Source organism: Phyllobates terribilis, unplaced genomic scaffold, assembly GCF_046119375.1.
Source record: "Phyllobates terribilis strain yellow unplaced genomic scaffold, ASM4611937v1 Scaffold_734__1_contigs__length_741531, whole genome shotgun sequence".
NCBI classification, from domain to species: Eukaryota; Metazoa; Chordata; class Amphibia; order Anura; family Dendrobatidae; genus Phyllobates; species Phyllobates terribilis.
The window spans coordinates 152020-166152 of NW_027363494.1; the positions used below are offsets into that span (position 1 = coordinate 152020).

General features: G+C 45.3%; 11 non-coding genes across 11 annotated transcripts; all 11 read left to right on the plus strand.

Moving 5' to 3' along the window:
• Positions 1 to 602: 602 nt before the first annotated feature.
• LOC141237864 (U2 spliceosomal RNA) lies at positions 603 to 793 on the plus strand. Its single transcript, XR_012303387.1, has one exon. It is a non-coding gene; the product is annotated as a U2 spliceosomal RNA (small nuclear RNA).
• A 1124-nt stretch (positions 794 to 1917) lies between these two features.
• Positions 1918 to 2108, plus strand: LOC141237474 (U2 spliceosomal RNA). Its single transcript, XR_012303009.1, has one exon. It is a non-coding gene; the product is annotated as a U2 spliceosomal RNA (small nuclear RNA).
• Positions 2109 to 3229: 1121 nt separating this feature from the next.
• LOC141237475 (U2 spliceosomal RNA) lies at positions 3230 to 3420 on the plus strand. The gene has a single exon (XR_012303010.1). It is a non-coding gene; the product is annotated as a U2 spliceosomal RNA (small nuclear RNA).
• Positions 3421 to 4540: 1120 nt separating this feature from the next.
• Positions 4541 to 4731, plus strand: LOC141237865 (U2 spliceosomal RNA). Its single transcript, XR_012303388.1, has one exon. It is a non-coding gene; the product is annotated as a U2 spliceosomal RNA (small nuclear RNA).
• Positions 4732 to 5856: 1125 nt separating this feature from the next.
• On the plus strand, positions 5857 to 6047 carry LOC141237476 (U2 spliceosomal RNA). The gene has a single exon (XR_012303011.1). It is a non-coding gene; the product is annotated as a U2 spliceosomal RNA (small nuclear RNA).
• A 1124-nt stretch (positions 6048 to 7171) lies between these two features.
• Positions 7172 to 7362, plus strand: LOC141237477 (U2 spliceosomal RNA). The gene has a single exon (XR_012303012.1). It is a non-coding gene; the product is annotated as a U2 spliceosomal RNA (small nuclear RNA).
• Positions 7363 to 8484: 1122 nt separating this feature from the next.
• LOC141237448 (U2 spliceosomal RNA) lies at positions 8485 to 8675 on the plus strand. The gene has a single exon (XR_012302984.1). It is a non-coding gene; the product is annotated as a U2 spliceosomal RNA (small nuclear RNA).
• Positions 8676 to 9796: 1121 nt separating this feature from the next.
• LOC141237899 (U2 spliceosomal RNA) lies at positions 9797 to 9987 on the plus strand. The gene has a single exon (XR_012303420.1). It is a non-coding gene; the product is annotated as a U2 spliceosomal RNA (small nuclear RNA).
• Positions 9988 to 11107: 1120 nt separating this feature from the next.
• On the plus strand, positions 11108 to 11298 carry LOC141237478 (U2 spliceosomal RNA). Its single transcript, XR_012303013.1, has one exon. It is a non-coding gene; the product is annotated as a U2 spliceosomal RNA (small nuclear RNA).
• A 1121-nt stretch (positions 11299 to 12419) lies between these two features.
• LOC141237479 (U2 spliceosomal RNA) lies at positions 12420 to 12610 on the plus strand. The gene has a single exon (XR_012303014.1). It is a non-coding gene; the product is annotated as a U2 spliceosomal RNA (small nuclear RNA).
• Positions 12611 to 13730: 1120 nt separating this feature from the next.
• On the plus strand, positions 13731 to 13921 carry LOC141237480 (U2 spliceosomal RNA). Its single transcript, XR_012303015.1, has one exon. It is a non-coding gene; the product is annotated as a U2 spliceosomal RNA (small nuclear RNA).
• Positions 13922 to 14133: the final 212 nt, after the last annotated feature.

Sequence of the window (14133 nt, forward strand, 5' to 3'; positions counted from 1 at the left end):
TGACTTCTTTCATTTAATGCCTGCAGACTATAAAAGAGAAACCAACCCAAAAAGTTTGGTTGATTAGTCTGTGGCATTCTTTTAAACTGTTGCTTATGGCGGTCTCTGTGAGCTTCTCAGTGACATTCAGCCATCCAGGTATCCCGCCTGCAGTAGACGGAATGTGGCAATGGAACGCTGGCTGCGCGTGTCATAATAGGCTCTGAGCCTTTATATACCTGCGCACAGCAGTAGCCACCTTCAGTCTGCTGCTGGACAGCCAGCAGCAGCAGCAGCAGGAGAGGTAATTAATCAGCAACCCTCCTGCTAAGGGTAGACAGCTGCTCGTTCCACCCCTCCCCCGCCTTAATTGGTTCTCCTCCCTTCCAACGGTGTTGAGGCGGGTGGGAACAGCCGGGGGTTGAGGGTACTGTGCTAAAAGAGGTGGAGTTATGCAGATCTAAAACGCGTGGATTGCAGCAGCAGCAAGCCGAAAAGTGCAGGCATGTGAGGGATCTAGAGGTTGACAGCATGTCTTCTTAACGGGAGTCCAGGTGGCCATCTCCACAAATGGACTTTTCAGAATCCTTGGGTGGCACCGTAGTCGGAAACCAATTCTGGTTATCGCTTCTCGGCCTTTTGGCTAAGATCAAGTGTAGTATCTGTTCTTATCAGTTTAATATCTGATACGTCCCCTATCTGGGGACCATATATTAAATGGATTTTTAGAACAGGGAGATGGAAAAAGAGCTTGCTCTGTCCACTCCACGCATTGACCTGGCATTGCAGTATCTCCAGGACCGGTGCACCCCTTCTTTAATGCAGTTTCTAAAATCAGAAAGAATTGAATTCAATGCTTTTTGTTCATTTTGCTTGTTTGTCGGATTTTGGGATGGACTCTTTGGCTTTGCTTTTCTTCTCCTCATTGGATTTTTCATGTTAAAAGTTGCAGAAGCCAGATGACAAGCTCATTTTGGTTCAACTTCAGCAACTGTGCATTGCATTGCCATGTAATGTAATGTAATGCAATGCTATCTATCTAGCTCTCCCTCTATACTTCCTTTTGGATAAACAGACATATTAGGCAAGCATTTTGGAGCTTTCACCTAAATAACTACAGGTGGTGAGATAAGCTGCACAATATAATTGACCTTTCAGTATATTGTTGCACACACACCATCTATTTAGCAAATGCCCTTGTTATCAACAGCAGCCTTTTAAACTCACCTGAGCTAACAGGTATGTGAGCTGGTTACTCTGCTGCGCTTAAAATTTCTTTTTTGGTTTGCTACAATGCCTTTTCTGAAACGTTGTCTCCCTCTGCTGGAACACTGACTTCTTTCATTTAATGCCTGCAGACTATAAAAGAGAAACCAACCCAAAAAGTTTGGTTGATTAGTCTGTGGCATTCTTTTAAACTGTTGCTTATGGCGGTCTCTGTGAGCTTCTCAGTGACATTCAGCCATCCAGGTATCCCGCCTGCAGTAGACGGAATGTGGCAATGGAACGCTGGCTGCGCGTGTCATAATAGGCTCTGAGCCTTTATATACCTGCGCACAGCAGCAGCCACCTTCAGTCTGCTGCTGGACAGCCAGCAGCAGCAGCAGCAGGAGAGGTAATTAATCAGCAACCCTCCTGCTAAGGGTAGACAGCTGCTCGTTCCACCCCCCCCCCCCCCGCCTTAATTGGTTCTCCTCCCTTCCAACGGTGTTGAGGCGGGTGGGAACAGCCGGGGGTTGAGGGTACTGTGCTAAAAGAGGTGGAGTTATGCAGATCTAAAACGCGTGGATTGCAGCAGCAGCAAGCCGAAAAGTGCAGGCATGTGAGGGATCTAGAGGTTGACAGCATGTCTTCTTAACGGGAGTCCAGGTGGCCATCTCCACAAATGGACTTTTCAGAATCCTTGGGTGGCACCGTAGTCGGAAACCAATTCTGGTTATCGCTTCTCGGCCTTTTGGCTAAGATCAAGTGTAGTATCTGTTCTTATCAGTTTAATATCTGATACGTCCCCTATCTGGGGACCATATATTAAATGGATTTTTAGAACAGGGAGATGGAAAAAGAGCTTGCTCTGTCCACTCCACGCATTGACCTGGTATTGCAGTATCTCCAGGACCGGTGCACCCCTTCTTTAATGCAGTTTCTAAAATCAGAAAGAATTGAATTCAATGCTTTTTGTTCATTTTGCTTGTTTGTCGGATTTTGGGATGGACTCTTTGGCTTTGCTTTTCTTCTCCTCATTGGATTTTTCATGTTAAAAGTTGCAGAAGCCAGATGACAAGCTCATTTTGGTTCAACTTCAGCAACTGTGCATTGCATTGCCATGTAATGTAATGTAATGCAATGCTATCTATCTAGCTCTCCCTCTATACTTCCTTTTGGATAAACAGACATATTAGGCAAGCATTTTGGAGCTTTCACCTAAATAACTACAGGTGGTGAGATAAGCTGCACAATATAATTGACCTTTCAGTATATTGTTGCACACACACCTTCTATTTAGCAAATGCCCTTGTTATCAACAGCAGCCTTTTAAACTCACCTGAGCTAACAGGTATGTGAGCTGGTTACTCTGCTGCGCTTAAAATTTCTTTTTTGGTTTGCTACAATGCCTTTTCTGAAACGTTGTCTCCCTCTGCTGGAACACTGACTTCTTTCATTTAATGCCTGCAGACTATAAAAAAGAAACCAACCCAAAAAGTTTGGTTGATTAGTCTGTGGCATTCTTTTAAACTGTTGCTTATGGCGGTCTCTGTGAGCTTCTCAGTGACATTCAGCCATCCAGGTATCCCGCCTGCAGTAGACGGAATGTGGCAATGGAACGCTGGCTGCGCGTGTCATAATAGGCTCTGAGCCTTTATATACCTGCGCACAGCAGCAGCCACCTTCAGTCTGCTGCTGGACAGCCAGCAGCAGCAGCAGCAGGAGAGGTAATTAATCAGCAACCCTCCTGCTAAGGGTAGACAGCTGCTCGTTCCACCCCCCCCCCCGCCTTAATTGGTTCTCCTCCCTTCCAACGGTGTTGAGGCGGGTGGGAACAGCCGGGGGTTGAGGGTACTGTGCTAAAAGAGGTGGAGTTATGCAGATCTAAAACGCGTGGATTGCAGCAGCAGCAAGCCGAAAAGTGCAGGCATGTGAGGGATCTAGAGGTTGACAGCATGTCTTCTTAACGGGAGTCCAGGTGGCCATCTCCACAAATGGACTTTTCAGAATCCTTGGGTGGCACCGTAGTCGGAAACCAATTCTGGTTATCGCTTCTCGGCCTTTTGGCTAAGATCAAGTGTAGTATCTGTTCTTATCAGTTTAATATCTGATACGTCCCCTATCTGGGGACCATATATTAAATGGATTTTTAGAACAGGGAGATGGAAAAAGAGCTTGCTCTGTCCACTCCACGCATTGACCTGGTATTGCAGTATCTCCAGGACCGGTGCACCCCTTCTTTAATGCAGTTTCTAAAATCAGAAAGAATTGAATTCAATGCTTTTTGTTCATTTTGCTTGTTTGTCGGATTTTGGGATGGACTCTTTGGCTTTGCTTTTCTTCTCCTCATTGGATTTTTCATGTTAAAAGTTGCAGAAGCCAGATGACAAGCTCATTTTGGTTCAACTTCAGCAACTGTGCATTGCATTGCCATGTAATGTAATGTAATGCAATGCTATCTATCTAGCTCTCCCTCTATACTTCCTTTTGGATAAACAGACATATTAGGCAAGCATTTTGGAGCTTTCACCTAAATAACTACAGGTGGTGAGATAAGCTGCACAATATAATTGACCTTTCAGTATATTGTTGCACACACACCATCTATTTAGCAAATGCCCTTGTTATCAACAGCAGCCTTTTAAACTCACCTGAGCTAACAGGTATGTGAGCTGGTTACTCTGCTGCGCTTAAAATTTCTTTTTTGGTTTGCTACAATGCCTTTTCTGAAACGTTGTCTCCCTCTGCTGGAACACTGACTTCTTTCATTTAATGCCTGCAGACTATAAAAGAGAAACCAACCCAAAAAGTTTGGTTGATTAGTCTGTGGCATTCTTTTAAACTGTTGCTTATGGCGGTCTCTGTGAGCTTCTCAGTGACATTCAGCCATCCAGGTATCCCGCCTGCAGTAGACGGAATGTGGCAATGGAACGCTGGCTGCGCGTGTCATAATAGGCTCTGAGCCTTTATATACCTGCGCACAGCAGTAGCCACCTTCAGTCTGCTGCTGGACAGCCAGCAGCAGCAGCAGCAGGAGAGGTAATTAATCAGCAACCCTCCTGCTAAGGGTAGACAGCTGCTCGTTCCACCCCTCCCCCGCCTTAATTGGTTCTCCTCCCTTCCAACGGTGTTGAGGCGGGTGGGAACAGCCGGGGGTTGAGGGTACTGTGCTAAAAGAGGTGGAGTTATGCAGATCTAAAACGCGTGGATTGCAGCAGCAGCAAGCCGAAAAGTGCAGGCATGTGAGGGATCTAGAGGTTGACAGCATGTCTTCTTAACGGGAGTCCAGGTGGCCATCTCCACAAATGGACTTTTCAGAATCCTTGGGTGGCACCGTAGTCGGAAACCAATTCTGGTTATCGCTTCTCGGCCTTTTGGCTAAGATCAAGTGTAGTATCTGTTCTTATCAGTTTAATATCTGATACGTCCCCTATCTGGGGACCATATATTAAATGGATTTTTAGAACAGGGAGATGGAAAAAGAGCTTGCTCTGTCCACTCCACGCATTGACCTGGCATTGCAGTATCTCCAGGACCGGTGCACCCCTTCTTTAATGCAGTTTCTAAAATCAGAAAGAATTGAATTCAATGCTTTTTGTTCATTTTGCTTGTTTGTCGGATTTTGGGATGGACTCTTTGGCTTTGCTTTTCTTCTCCTCATTGGATTTTTCATGTTAAAAGTTGCAGAAGCCAGATGACAAGCTCATTTTGGTTCAACTTCAGCAACTGTGCATTGCATTGCCATGTAATGTAATGTAATGCAATGCTATCTATCTAGCTCTCCCTCTATACTTCCTTTTGGATAAACAGACATATTAGGCAAGCATTTTGGAGCTTTCACCTAAATAACTACAGGTGGTGAGATAAGCTGCACAATATAATTGACCTTTCAGTATATTGTTGCACACACACCATCTATTTAGCAAATGCCCTTGTTATCAACAGCAGCCTTTTAAACTCACCTGAGCTAACAGGTATGTGAGCTGGTTACTCTGCTGCGCTTAAAATTTCTTTTTTGGTTTGCTACAATGCCTTTTCTGAAACGTTGTCTCCCTCTGCTGGAACACTGACTTCTTTCATTTAATGCCTGCAGACTATAAAAGAGAAACCAACCCAAAAAGTTTGGTTGATTAGTCTGTGGCATTCTTTTAAACTGTTGCTTATGGCGGTCTCTGTGAGCTTCTCAGTGACATTCAGCCATCCAGGTATCCCGCCTGCAGTAGACGGAATGTGGCAATGGAACGCTGGCTGCGCGTGTCATAATAGGCTCTGAGCCTTTATATACCTGCGCACAGCAGCAGCCACCTTCAGTCTGCTGCTGGACAGCCAGCAGCAGCAGCAGCAGGAGAGGTAATTAATCAGCAACCCTCCTGCTAAGGGTAGACAGCTGCTCGTTCCACCCCCCCCCCCCCCCGCCTTAATTGGTTCTCCTCCCTTCCAACGGTGTTGAGGCGGGTGGGAACAGCCGGGGGTTGAGGGTACTGTGCTAAAAGAGGTGGAGTTATGCAGATCTAAAACGTGTGGATTGCAGCAGCAGCAAGCCGAAAAGTGCAGGCATGTGAGGGATCTAGAGGTTGACAGCATGTCTTCTTAACGGGAGTCCATGTGGCCATCTCCACAAATGGACTTTTCAGAATCCTTGGGTGGCACCGTAGTCGGAAACCAATTCTGGTTATCGCTTCTCGGCCTTTTGGCTAAGATCAAGTGTAGTATCTGTTCTTATCAGTTTAATATCTGATACGTCCCCTATCTGGGGACCATATATTAAATGGATTTTTAGAACAGGGAGATGGAAAAAGAGCTTGCTCTGTCCACTCCACGCATTGACCTGGTATTGCAGTATCTCCAGGACCGGTGCACCCCTTCTTTAATGCAGTTTCTAAAATCAGAAAGAATTGAATTCAATGCTTTTTGTTCATTTTGCTTGTTTGTCGGATTTTGGGATGGACTCTTTGGCTTTGCTTTTCTTCTCCTCATTGGATTTTTCATGTTAAAAGTTGCAGAAGCCAGATGACAAGCTCATTTTGGTTCAACTTCAGCAACTGTGCATTGCATTGCCATGTAATGTAATGTAATGCAATGCTATCTATCTAGCTCTCCCTCTATACTTCCTTTTGGATAAACAGACATATTAGGCAAGCATTTTGGAGCTTTCACCTAAATAACTACAGGTGGTGAGATAAGCTGCACAATATAATTGACCTTTCAGTATATTGTTGCACACACACCATCTATTTAGCAAATGCCCTTGTTATCAACAGCAGCCTTTTAAACTCACCTGAGCTAACAGGTATGTGAGCTGGTTACTCTGCTGCACTTAAAATTTCTTTTTTGGTTTGCTACAATGCCTTTTCTGAAACGTTGTCTCCCTCTGCTGGAACACTGACTTCTTTCATTTAATGCCTGCAGACTATAAAAGAGAAACCAACCCAAAAAGTTTGGTTGATTAGTCTGTGGCATTCTTTTAAACTGTTGCTTATGGCGGTCTCTGTGAGCTTCTCAGTGACATTCAGCCATCCAGGTATCCCGCCTGCAGTAGACGGAATGTGGCAATGGAACGCTGGCTGCGCGTGTCATAATAGGCTCTGAGCCTTTATATACCTGCGCACAGCAGCAGCCACCTTCAGTCTGCTGCTGGACAGCCAGCAGCAGCAGCAGCAGGAGAGGTAATTAATCAGCAACCCTCCTGCTAAGGGTAGACAGCTGCTCGTTCCACCCCCCCCCCCCCCGCCTTAATTGGTTCTCCTCCCTTCCAACGGTGTTGAGGCGGGTGGGAACAGCCGGGGGTTGAGGGTACTGTGCTAAAAGAGGTGGAGTTATGCAGATCTAAAACGCGTGGATTGCAGCAGCAGCAAGCCGAAAAGTGCAGGCATGTGAGGGATCTAGAGGTTGACAGCATGTCTTCTTAACGGGAGTCCAGGTGGCCATCTCCACAAATGGACTTTTCAGAATCCTTGGGTGGCACCGTAGTCGGAAACCAATTCTGGTTATCGCTTCTCGGCCTTTTGGCTAAGATCAAGTGTAGTATCTGTTCTTATCAGTTTAATATCTGATACGTCCCCTATCTGGGGACCATATATTAAATGGATTTTTAGAACAGGGAGATGGAAAAAGAGCTTGCTCTGTCCACTCCACGCATTGACCTGGTATTGCAGTATCTCCAGGACCGGTGCACCCCTTCTTTAATGCAGTTTCTAAAATCAGAAAGAATTGAATTCAATGCTTTTTGTTCATTTTGCTTGTTTGTCGGATTTTGGGATGGACTCTTTGGCTTTGCTTTTCTTCTCCTCATTGGATTTTTCATGTTAAAAGTTGCAGAAGCCAGATGACAAGCTCATTTTGGTTCAACTTCAGCAACTGTGCATTGCATTGCCATGTAATGTAATGTAATGCAATGCTATCTATCTAGCTCTCCCTCTATACTTCCTTTTGGATAAACAGACATATTAGGCAAGCATTTTGGAGCTTTCACCTAAATAACTACAGGTGGTGAGATAAGCTGCACAATATAATTGACCTTTCAGTATATTGTTGCACACACACCATCTATTTAGCAAATGCCCTTGTTATCAACAGCAGCCTTTTAAACTCACCTGAGCTAACAGGTATGTGAGCTGGTTACTCTGCTGCGCTTAAAATTTCTTTTTTGGTTTGCTACAATGCCTTTTCTGAAACGTTGTCTCCCTCTGCTGGAACACTGACTTCTTTCATTTAATGCCTGCAGACTATAAAAGAGAAACCAACCCAAAAAGTTTGGTTGATTAGTCTGTGGCATTCTTTTAAACTGTTGCTTATGGCGGTCTCTGTGAGCTTCTCAGTGACATTCAGCCATCCAGGTATCCCGCCTGCAGTAGACGGAATGTGGCAATGGAACGCTGGCTGCGCGTGTCATAATAGGCTCTGAGCCTTTATATACCTGCGCACAGCAGCAGCCACCTTCAGTCTGCTGCTGGACAGCCAGCAGCAGCAGCAGCAGGAGAGGTAATTAATCAGCAACCCTCCTGCTAAGGGTAGACAGCTGCTCGTTCCACCCCCCCCCCCCGCCTTAATTGGTTCTCCTCCCTTCCAACGGTGTTGAGGCGGGTGGGAACAGCCGGGGGTTGAGGGTACTGTGCTAAAAGAGGTGGAGTTATGCAGATCTAAAACGCGTGGATTGCAGCAGCAGCAAGCCGAAAAGTGCAGGCATGTGAGGGATCTAGAGGTTGACAGCATGTCTTCTTAACGGGAGTCCAGGTGGCCATCTCCACAAATGGACTTTTCAGAATCCTTGGGTGGCACCGTAGTCGGAAACCAATTCTGGTTATCGCTTCTCGGCCTTTTGGCTAAGATCAAGTGTAGTATCTGTTCTTATCAGTTTAATATCTGATACGTCCCCTATCTGGGGACCATATATTAAATGAATTTTTAGAACAGGGAGATGGAAAAAGAGCTTGCTCTGTCCACTCCACGCATTGACCTGGTATTGCAGTATCTCCAGGACCGGTGCACCCCTTCTTTAATGCAGTTTCTAAAATCAGAAAGAATTGAATTCAATGCTTTTTGTTCATTTTGCTTGTTTGTCGGATTTTGGGATGGACTCTTTGGCTTTGCTTTTCTTCTCCTCATTGGATTTTTCATGTTAAAAGTTGCAGAAGCCAGATGACAAGCTCATTTTGGTTCAACTTCAGCAACTGTGCATTGCATTGCCATGTAATGTAATGTAATGCAATGCTATCTATCTAGCTCTCCCTCTATACTTCCTTTTGGATAAACAGACATATTAGGCAAGCATTTTGGAGCTTTCACCTAAATAACTACAGGTGGTGAGATAAGCTGCACAATATAATTGACCTTTCAGTATATTGTTGCACACACACCATCTATTTAGCAAATGCCCTTGTTATCAACAGCAGCCTTTTAAACTCACCTGAGCTAACAGGTATGTGAGCTGGTTACTCTGCTGCGCTTAAAATTTCTTTTTTGGTTTGCTACAATGCCTTTTCTGAAACGTTGTCTCCCTCAGCTGGAACACTGACTTCTTTCATTTAATGCCTGCAGACTATAAAAGAGAAACCAACCCAAAAAGTTTGGTTGATTAGTCTGTGGCATTCTTTTAAACTGTTGCTTATGGCGGTCTCTGTGAGCTTCTCAGTGACATTCAGCCATCCAGGTATCCCGCCTGCAGTAGACGGAATGTGGCAATGGAACGCTGGCTGCGCGTGTCATAATAGGCTCTGAGCCTTTATATACCTGCGCACAGCAGCAGCCACCTTCAGTCTGCTGCTGGACAGCCAGCAGCAGCAGCAGCAGGAGAGGTAATTAATCAGCAACCCTCCTGCTAAGGGTAGACAGCTGCTCGTTCCACCCCCCCCCCCGCCTTAATTGGTTCTCCTCCCTTCCAACGGTGTTGAGGCGGGTGGGAACAGCCGGGGGTTGAGGGTACTGTGCTAAAAGAGGTGGAGTTATGCAGATCTAAAACGCGTGGATTGCAGCAGCAGCAAGCCGAAAAGTGCAGGCATGTGAGGGATCTAGAGGTTGACAGCATGTCTTCTTAACGGGAGTCCAGGTGGCCATCTCCACAAATGGACTTTTCAGAATCCTTGGGTGGCACCGTAGTCGGAAACCAATTCTGGTTATCGCTTCTCGGCCTTTTGGCTAAGATCAAGTGTATTATCTGTTCTTATCAGTTTAATATCTGATACGTCCCCTATCTGGGGACCATATATTAAATGAATTTTTAGAACAGGGAGATGGAAAAAGAGCTTGCTCTGTCCACTCCACGCATTGACCTGGTATTGCAGTATCTCCAGGACCGGTGCACCCCTTCTTTAATGCAGTTTCTAAAATCAGAAAGAATTGAATTCAATGCTTTTTGTTCATTTTGCTTGTTTGTCGGATTTTGGGATGGACTCTTTGGCTTTGCTTTTCTTCTCCTCATTGGATTTTTCATGTTAAAAGTTGCAGAAGCCAGATGACAAGCTCATTTTGGTTCAACTTCAGCAACTGTGCATTGCATTGCCATGTAATGTAATGTAATGCAATGCTATCTATCTAGCTCTCCCTCTATACTTCCTTTTGGATAAACAGACATATTAGGCAAGCATTTTGGAGCTTTCACCTAAATAACTACAGGTGGTGAGATAAGCTGCACAATATAATTGACCTTTCAGTATATTGTTGCACACACACCATCTATTTAGCAAATGCCCTTGTTATCAACAGCAGCCTTTTAAACTCACCTGAGCTAACAGGTATGTGAGCTGGTTACTCTGCTGCGCTTAAAATTTCTTTTTTGGTTTGCTACAATGCCTTTTCTGAAACGTTGTCTCCCTCTGCTGGAACACTGACTTCTTTCATTTAATGCCTGCAGACTATAAAAGAGAAACCAACCCAAAAAGTTTGGTTGATTAGTCTGTGGCATTCTTTTAAACTGTTGCTTATGGCGGTCTCTGTGAGCTTCTCAGTGACATTCAGCCATCCAGGTATCCCGCCTGCAGTAGACGGAATGTGGCAATGGAACGCTGGCTGCGCGTGTCATAATAGGCTCTGAGCCTTTATATACCTGCGCACAGCAGTAGCCACCTTCAGTCTGCTGCTGGACAGCCAGCAGCAGCAGCAGCAGGAGAGGTAATTAATCAGCAACCCTCCTGCTAAGGGTAGACAGCTGCTCGTTCCACCCCTCCCCCGCCTTAATTGGTTCTCCTCCCTTCCAACGGTGTTGAGGCGGGTGGGAACAGCCGGGGGTTGAGGGTACTGTGCTAAAAGAGGTGGAGTTATGCAGATCTAAAACGCGTGGATTGCAGCAGCAGCAAGCCGAAAAGTGCAGGCATGTGAGGGATCTAGAGGTTGACAGCATGTCTTCTTAACGGGAGTCCAGGTGGCCATCTCCACAAATGGACTTTTCAGAATCCTTGGGTGGCACCGTAGTCGGAAACCAATTCTGGTTATCGCTTCTCGGCCTTTTGGCTAAGATCAAGTGTAGTATCTGTTCTTATCAGTTTAATATCTGATACGTCCCCTATCTGGGGACCATATATTAAATGGATTTTTAGAACAGGGAGATGGAAAAAGAGCTTGCTCTGTCCACTCCACGCATTGACCTGGTATTGCAGTATCTCCAGGACCGGTGCACCCCTTCTTTAATGCAGTTTCTAAAATCAGAAAGAATTGAATTCAATGCTTTTTGTTCATTTTGCTTGTTTGTCGGATTTTGGGATGGACTCTTTGGCTTTGCTTTTCTTCTCCTCATTGGATTTTTCATGTTAAAAGTTGCAGAAGCCAGATGACAAGCTCATTTTGGTTCAACTTCAGCAACTGTGCATTGCATTGCCATGTAATGTAATGTAATGCAATGCTATCTATCTAGCTCTCCCTCTATACTTCCTTTTGGATAAACAGACATATTAGGCAAGCATTTTGGAGCTTTCACCTAAATAACTACAGGTGGTGAGATAAGCTGCACAATATAATTGACCTTTCAGTATATTGTTGCACACACACCATCTATTTAGCAAATGCCCTTGTTATCAACAGCAGCCTTTTAAACTCACCTGAGCTAACAGGTATGTGAGCTGGTTACTCTGCTGCGCTTAAAATTTCTTTTTTGGTTTGCTACAATGCCTTTTCTGAAACGTTGTCTCCCTCTGCTGGAACACTGACTTCTTTCATTTAATGCCTGCAGACTATAAAAGAGAAACCAACCCAAAAAGTTTGGTTGATTAGTCTGTGGCATTCTTTTAAACTGTTGCTTATGGCGGTCTCTGTGAGCTTCTCAGTGACATTCAGCCATCCAGGTATCCCGCCTGCAGTAGACGGAATGTGGCAATGGAACGCTGGCTGCGCGTGTCATAATAGGCTCTGAGCCTTTATATACCTGCGCACAGCAGCAGCCACCTTCAGTCTGCTGCTGGACAGCCAGCAGCAGCAGCAGCAGGAGAGGTAATTAATCAGCAACCCTCCTGCTAAGGGTAGACAGCTGCTCGTTCCACCCCCCCCCCCGCCTTAATTGGTTCTCCTCCCTTCCAACGGTGTTGAGGCGGGTGGGAACAGCCGGGGGTTGAGGGTACTGTGCTAAAAGAGGTGGAGTTATGCAGATCTAAAACGCGTGGATTGCAGCAGCAGCAAGCCGAAAAGTGCAGGCATGTGAGGGATCTAGAGGTTGACAGCATGTCTTCTTAACGGGAGTCCAGGTGGCCATCTCCACAAATGGACTTTTCAGAATCCTTGGGTGGCACCGTAGTCGGAAACCAATTCTGGTTATCGCTTCTCGGCCTTTTGGCTAAGATCAAGTGTAGTATCTGTTCTTATCAGTTTAATATCTGATACGTCCCCTATCTGGGGACCATATATTAAATGGATTTTTAGAACAGGGAGATGGAAAAAGAGCTTGCTCTGTCCACTCCACGCATTGACCTGGTATTGCAGTATCTCCAGGACCGGTGCACCCCTTCTTTAATGCAGTTTCTAAAATCAGAAAGAATTGAATTCAATGCTTTTTGTTCATTTTGCTTGTTTGTCGGATTTTGGGATGGACTCTTTGGCTTTGCTTTTCTTCTCCTCATTGGATTTTTCATGTTAAAAGTTGCAGAAGCCAGATGACAAGCTCATTTTGGTTCAACTTCAGCAACTGTGCATTGCATTGCCATGTAATGTAATGTAATGCAATGCTATCTATCTAGCTCTCCCTCTATACTTCCTTTTGGATAAACAGACATATTAGGCAAGCATTTTGGAGCTTTCACCTAAATAACTACAGGTGGTGAGATAAGCTGCACAATATAATTGACCTTTCAGTATATTGTTGCACACACACCATCTATTTAGCAAATGCCCTTGTTATCAACAGCAGCCTTTTAAACTCACCTGAGCTAACAGGTATGTGAGCTGGTTACTCTGCTGCGCTTAAAATTTCTTTTTTGGTTTGCTACAATGCCTTTTCTGAAACGTTGTCTCCCTCTGCTGGAACACTGACTTCTTTCATTTAATGCCTGCAGACTATAAAAGAGAAACCAACCCAAAAAGTTTGGTTGATTAGTCTGTGGCATTCTTTTAAACTGTTGCTTATGGCGGTCTCTGTGAGCTTCTCAGTGACATTCAGCCATCCAGGTATCCCGCCTGCAGTAGACGGAATGTGGCAATGGAACGCTGGCTGCGCGTGTCATAATAGGCTCTGAGCCTTTATATACCTGCGCACAGCAGCAGCCACCTTCAGTCTGCTGCTGGACAGCCAGCAGCAGCAGCAGCAGGAGAGGTAATTAATCAGCAACCCTCCTGCTAAGGGTAGACAGCTGCTCGTTCCACCCCCCCCCCGCCTTAATTGGTTCTCCTCCCTTCCAACGGTGTTGAGGCGGGTGGGAACAGCCGGGGGTTGAGGGTACTGTGCTAAAAGAGGTGGAGTTATGCAGATCTAAAACGCGTGGATTGCAGCAGCAGCAAGCCGAAAAGTGCAGGCATGTGAGGGATCTAGAGGTTGACAGCATGTCTTCTTAACGGGAGTCCAGGTGGCCATCTCCACAAATGGACTTTTCAGAATCCTTGGGTGGCACCGTAGTCGGAAACCAATTCTGGTTATCGCTTCTCGGCCTTTTGGCTAAGATCAAGTGTAGTATCTGTTCTTATCAGTTTAATATCTGATACGTCCCCTATCTGGGGACCATATATTAAATGGATTTTTAGAACAGGGAGATGGAAAAAGAGCTTGCTCTGTCCACTCCACGCATTGACCTGGTATTGCAGTATCTCCAGGACCGGTGCACCCCTTCTTTAATGCAGTTTCTAAAATCAGAAAGAATTGAATTCAATGCTTTTTGTTCATTTTGCTTGTTTGTCGGATTTTGGGATGGACTCTTTGGCTTTGCTTTTCTTCTCCTCATTGGATTTTTCATGTTAAAAGTTGCAGAAGCCAGATGACAAGCTCATTTTGGTTCAACTTCAGCAACTGTGCATTGCATTGCCATGTAATGTAATGTAATG